General features: G+C 40.6%; 1 long non-coding RNA gene across 1 annotated transcript; it reads left to right on the top strand.

Annotated features, from left to right (window-relative positions):
• Positions 1 to 325: 325 nt before the first annotated feature.
• LOC306746352 lies at positions 326 to 2,974 on the top strand. The gene is made up of 3 exons (XR_013771129.1): positions 326 to 440; positions 1,525 to 1,634; positions 2,201 to 2,974. It is a non-coding gene; the product is annotated as an uncharacterized lncRNA (long non-coding RNA).
• Positions 2,975 to 6,724: the final 3,750 nt, after the last annotated feature.

Consider the following 6,724-nt stretch of genomic DNA (forward strand, 5'->3'; position numbering starts at 1 on the left):
TAAAGATATTTTTGTACCCCCCCCCCCCAAAAAAAAAACATCACTGAAAAAAGCATTTCACAGATGCCAGTCGTCCAGCAGACAATGGGCAAAGGGGTCGACTGAGGAACCTGACTCAGGACTGTTTGGGTTTGTCAAAAGATTGCATCGAGATAGCCAAACAGTTCAAGGACAAGACGGCGGTTCAAGCGCAAGGTAAGAGTTGGACTCAGTTAGTCTGCAGCTCTGATCAGTGTGTTTTGTATTTCTCGTGGTTTTGTCGTGATATCCGATCACCTCTCCGTGTCCGATGTGCAGACTTGCCCTGTCGGTCGGGCTGGACGAAGTTCGGTAAGAGCTGCTACGTCCTTTCCAATGAGGAGAATAACTGGAAGGACAGTAGAGCCGCCTGCAAGGCAGAGGGAGCAGATCTGGTCGTCATCGACAGCCAGGCCGAGCAGGTGACAAAGAAATCAAGATAGAGAGACAGAAAGAAAGAATAAACTGTGAGAGATAATTCTGGTGTTATGGCTAGCGATGTCGCCTCACAGCAAGAGGGCCCGGGTTTCGGATCCCGGTCTGGGTGGGCCTTCTGTGTGGAGTTCGCATGTTCTCCCCGTGTCAGCGTGGGTTCCCTCTGGGTTCTCCGGCTTCCTCCCACAGTCCAAAGACACAGTTCATTGGACTCTAAATTGCCCGTAGGTGTTTGTCTGTCTATATATATGCCCTGCGATAGACTGGCGACTTGTCAAAGTGAGCCCCGCCTTCGCCCAATGACAACTGGGATCGGCTCCAGCGCCCTTGAACAGCATAAGAGGTTCGGATAATGGATGGATGTTTTAATCGTTCCTGTATTCTCTCTGTGCTACGCTGTTAAACAGCCTGCTGGTAATTGTTTATTTCTTAAGTGAAGGGGGGAGAGAGAGATGCTCGGAACGGCCCGAGAGGTGACAGGTGTGCCGAAATGCCATCAGCTGTTATCAAACTACAAAAAATAATACATTTATGACAAACTCTTGCAAGGGGACCAATACTTATAGAGCATTATTTAAACATTTTATACTCTCATGCAAGGTGGATCAAAGATCTTTAATCAACACTTTTATCCCGAAACCTGAGCATTACTACGTCATATTGAAATAAACACATACGTAAAAATTTGACAGTTGATATAGCAGCATCTCCCAAACCCATCTGTTGATTTTGATTTCGCAATCTCAACGGTCTGGATCCTTTCCTAGGTGAGCCACTCTGCAGACGTCTGTACTATGTAAAGCTCTTTTGCTGACTTTGCTGTAAGATATGGGGCCTTTTAACTTCCTCTCTTCGAGGCCTTCAGTGACCATGCAGGCTCCTGCGTTGATGAGAGATTCACGTAACTTGCAGGTCATCCAACACCCTCTCTTGTGAATCCGATCAACTCTTACCCCTGGACCAGTCCACTACCTCCTCTGGCCCGTCTACCCCCTAAAGGAGCCATACACTCATCACTTTGATATTTCTGTGCTAATCTGTACTCTTCACCCTATCTCACAACCCTAACAGGTGTTTATCGACGGGTTGCTGTCAGTGTACAGAACCGCCTGGATCGGTCTGACGGACGCCGTTAAAGAGGGCACGTGGACGTGGGTGGATGGGACTCCGCTCAACATAACGTGAGCTTCATATCTCACAGCATCACGATATTAGACCACACAACAATGCGTTCCTATTATGAATCGTTTTCTACACTATTTTTCTGACACTATGTTTCTTTCACTGTTCACATCCTGTTGTTGGCGTCAATAACTCGTAAAACAGCAAATTAAACTGAACCACAATTCTTTCAGGACTAATATTTCCTACAGTTATTAAGCAATTAATAACAAAGGATCAGTGTTGATTTAAACCGTGTCTGATGTTGAAGACGGAGGTAACCTGATAACAATCGCATGTACTATATTATTATATTTAAGAGTTTTTACGTTTTTTACCTATTTATTATACTTTTGCAAATCTCCAAGCTGTAGGACTGAAAAAGGATTATCTTAGCTTAGCATTTTTCAAAACTGATGGGGGGTGATTCAAACATAAATGACATGACCACATGCAAATTACTTCCGAGTAATCGGGTCAAAACATTGGGTTCCACTCTCTTCAGTCACAGTTTGGGTGAACAACGGAACGGTCAGAGCAGTTCAGAAACAATAAATATGAACGCAATTCATGTCTCCATTATCAGGTTCTGGATACCCGGCCAGCCCACCAACTACGGTGGGAACGAGGACTGTGGAGGAACGGTGAATTACAGAGGGCAAGGGTCAAACTGGGACGATAAACAATGTGGTGCTTATCGGCTCTTTATCTGCGAGAAATAAGATGTCAAGGATTTTCATTCTGGTCATACTGGTTGTTTAAGCCACCTGGACTGACGTGGATGTATAAGTAAACAATGAACATTATGGGTGGATAAAATAAGACATCAGATATATATACAGTGTATCCATCTGCATCATCAAGGTCAAGACGGCCCTTTCATGCTCCATGTTAAAAAACAGCAACCACCTTTTGGACTTTTTCTCAATTGATGTTCAAAACCTTTGATACACTCTCGTCAAATTTTTTAGCAGCAAAGTAAATCTAATGAGACGTGTCTGATGTTCAGAAGAAACTCAAAAAAAAGATTATTCCCCTTTAGGGTCTCCATAGAAAAGCATGCAAAATATATCACGTACACCAGTATGGCCATGATTAAAAATGTTCAGTAAAGTTCTTGTTAAAAAAAGGGTTGGCAATTTAGGAAATGATTTATGCAATACATATGCCTAAGAAATTGTATATGAAATGTCCAACTACATGCATCTACACCAGTAAAGCTCACAAAAAATGCTAAATCCTGCTTTTTCAATAAAATATTCAAATAGAGTTACGCAGTGTATGAGTCTCAGGCTTTTATTGCGAAAGGTTAGGACAGAAGGAGTGGATCTGGATGAAAGGTTGTAATAAAGTTTGACTGTGCTCCAAAACATCCCATTGCTTTTTTTGCCGCTTAATTTTCACGTTCTGTGTGAGAAATTGTTGGAAAATATTGACGTGGAAAATAATAATAATAAAAACATTCCTGATGTGTGAAGGCATTGAGACGCACACCACCGGCAGGTGAGAAGAAACATTGGGAACTGAAGAAACACGTATAAGAGGAAACAGATGCGCTTCTCCTGCATATGTACGATACGATATTTAACAATGTGCGACCTAAAGGTCAAGATAAACGTTCATACTTCATGCTCCAGAGCAACAACGTCTCTGACGATGATGATTAATGTTCCATTTCAAAACTTTTGGAAAGCTGAGGAAGGGAAACTGTGTTTTTCAATTCGGTCCCGTTTTTAAACACCCTTCATTCCCATTTATATCTTTTCCTGGTGGTCACTTGTATCCATTAGTTGATTTTTAATGGTAAAATATTCTGAAATATGGAATATCATGCATACATCATACATCAAATGGACCCATTAAAAACTTTATATCTTGATATTCCCCCTGATTAAAAATATATATCCACAGTGAAAGGTGATTGGAAATGTCCAACTGGGTAGTATACATTATTAATGTGGCACAATTCATTTGATAATAACATAATACAAATGCATAACACATGACTGAGGATTTGAGGTTGCAGAGATTATTCCAAACCACCTCGGCTTTAACTCAAGGAGTCACATCAGTGTTTCTCTGCTGAGGAGCGACACACGCTGAACACAATGAAGCCGGATGGGGTGGGGTGTGTGTGTGGGGGGGGTGGGGGGTGTGTGGGGGGGGGGGGGGGGGAGTCGTTGTGGAGGTGTTGTTGCCTTGGATTGCATCACATCACACAGGTGTTGCACCTCGTCACCTCGCTCCAGTTGATGCCACAGCGGGGTGCTGATGCCACAGCGGGGTGCAGACGACGCGCTCTGCAGAATCTCTAGCATGTGAGCAGCTTCCAGGGCCAGATGTGTTCAGCGGGCCCGAGACGCCACGCTCTGGCGTGTGGCTCCTTCTGGGTGTGGTGGTGGTGGCATCGAGTGCGGCTGCTCTCGATGGGGACATCTCGACCCTTAATTGGGCTTAAAGCCTTTTCATTCCCCGCAGAGACGAGTCTGGTCCAAACCGTCGGTGGTCGGGTGGTGAGGTGGGGGTCCTCCTCCGGGGACTGACTAAAAATAAAAGATCAAGGAGACATGTTGGTCTGGTTACACTTACAGAGCAGAAAAAGGGTTTTAAGAACAGTTAAAAGAATGTTGCAAGTGACTTAATTGTTATATATTATTATTTTATATATTTGCTTATACTACTATTAATAAATAAACAGGTGTTGGAGATTAGCGTTTCGCTATAGACACTCAACACAGTGCATCAGTTCTTTTGTGTGCATAAATGTATGTTATGAATTATAATGTCACTGTGATGTCCACATCAAATAAATACATTTTAATTCAAATTTTTATCAAATTTTACGTTTTAAGTTATTGTAATTCTGTGTGGAAGGAGGACCTATCAAAATAATTGTCATTGTACGGAGGAACTTATTATTTATTTTATTTGCTTATAATCATTACAAAGTGAAGTCAATCATGAATGACACATGCAAAGGTTATATGTATGTAGGTTGTAACGTACATTATTTGTCACAAACATACATTTTCATACATTTGAACTAATCAAACTTATGTCGATTGGCAAACATTTCTAGGGCTATGCCAACGGCCAAAACTAAATCTGTTGGTGTATATGTCAATACATTCATATTCTCAAACTGGAAAAAAAAAAATTATCAACTAAACAGTACAATCTTAAACATCCTAACAATGTTATACATCAAAGTCTAAAATCATTCAAGCTAAACAATAATCAAATATTAGGCAGACATCTAAGAAAGAGAGGCAAATAAAACCAAAACTATACCGCCATGTCGAGATACCACAAGAGGTGGTGTGAGAAATATGTTTGATTGTAGTTTGGTGAACCGACCCTTTGACAGGATCAAAGAACACGGCCGGCGTTACACTGCTTGTTGTCTATAAATCCCATGAGAAGACCAAAACCAAAAATGTGTGAGTCTGTCACTCAGTGTTTTCAGATTTATTTAGAGGCTCTACGATTGAATACGATTGATAGGGTTGTTATATATATAAAACAACCACAGTCCGAAGCCACACTCCATCATCATCTCTCGCAGATGAAGTTCTGAACAGCGAAGCAGCCGTCGTCGTTCCACTCTCCTGGCCCCGGCGACCTTTGCAGGGTTTCTACACAGTCCTGGTTCCCCTCGTAGCTGTTGGGCTGGCCGGCCATCCAGAACCTGGTCATGGAGACAGGAATGCTTTTTTATTTACAGCACAGTTTCATGTTTCTCAACTTCTCTAAACTTTTTCAGCTTTTTGACCCAAACTGTAACTTGACGTAAGCGATTTTAACCCAATTTGTCAAAGTCTAATTTGCAAAGAACTAACAGAATGTCGTGTTTTTTTTAAAGCGCCCCCTGCATGTGTGAAACACATTCACACTTGATAATGTTTAATACCTCCGTTTGATCAACTTTGCTGTACTGTTTTGACAAAATGCATTGAAAACCTTCTACTGCTGCATTGTTTCACGGAGGATCGAAACCAGAATTGATTTTGACAGAAATTAAAGTTCAGTTCCGTGAAGATTGTTATCAGGTTGAAGATGATTCTTTGTTATCAGGTTAAAGATGATTCATTAAGAAACATGTGTAATTGTTTGGTCGTCTGATATCGTGATGCTGTGATATATTTGAGTGTATAAACTCTGCAGGTTATCCCGTTAAAGCTCACGTTATGTTGACCGGAGTCCCGTCCACCCACGTCCACGCCCCCTCTTCAGCTTCGTCACTCAGACCGATCCAGGCGCTGACGCCCGTTGGCAGCAACCCGTTGACAAAGGCCTGTTCGTGTAGCACAGAGAGAATACAGGGGTGATTAAAACAAACAATTATTTCAGTCACTGTTTTCTGCTATTGTGTTATTGGTGATAGCACCAGAGAAATGTCAGCAGATATATGAAAGATCGCACAGTAACACTTCGTCTTTCTGGCTTGTTTTAAGTTAAATTCTCATTTTTCTTTCGTTTTTCTACAAAAGGCCAGCAACATGTGTCAAATTTTAGCCTGTAACATGTTTTTTTTTTATTTAAACTTTTTATATAAGACCTCAAAAGACAATGAACATGATAAAAATAGCAAAACGTATAGTAATAATAATTATGTAGTGAATACATAGCTAAATAAATATATACACATACTTGCATAAATACATACACACAACATAATATTAATGGGAGGTAGAATTATTTCTTTTTTTTAATAGTAATACAAAATGTAAATAAATAATACATATATAATACAATATATATATACAAATTAAATTTAAATACAGTTAAATAGAATACATAAATGGATATAAAATACATTTAAAAAATGAAGTTAGTTACAGATGAGCACCGCAATGTCACGCACATGTCTTTCAAAAATAAACTTCTGTCTTCACAAGAAACAACTTTGTCAGATTTAGCCAACAAAACAACTTGGTTAAGTTGAGCCAATAAACCAACTTGGTTAGGTTGAGCCAATAAACCAACTTGGTTAGGTTGAGCCAATAAACCAACTTGGTTAAGTTGAGCCAACAAAACAACTTGGTTAAGTTGAGCCAATAAACCAACTTGGTTAAGTTGAGCCAATAAACCAACTTGGTTAAGTTGAGCC

This window comes from Taurulus bubalis, assembly GCF_910589615.1.
Source record: "Taurulus bubalis genome assembly, chromosome: 13".
Classification (NCBI taxonomy): Eukaryota; Metazoa; Chordata; class Actinopteri; order Perciformes; family Cottidae; genus Taurulus; species Taurulus bubalis.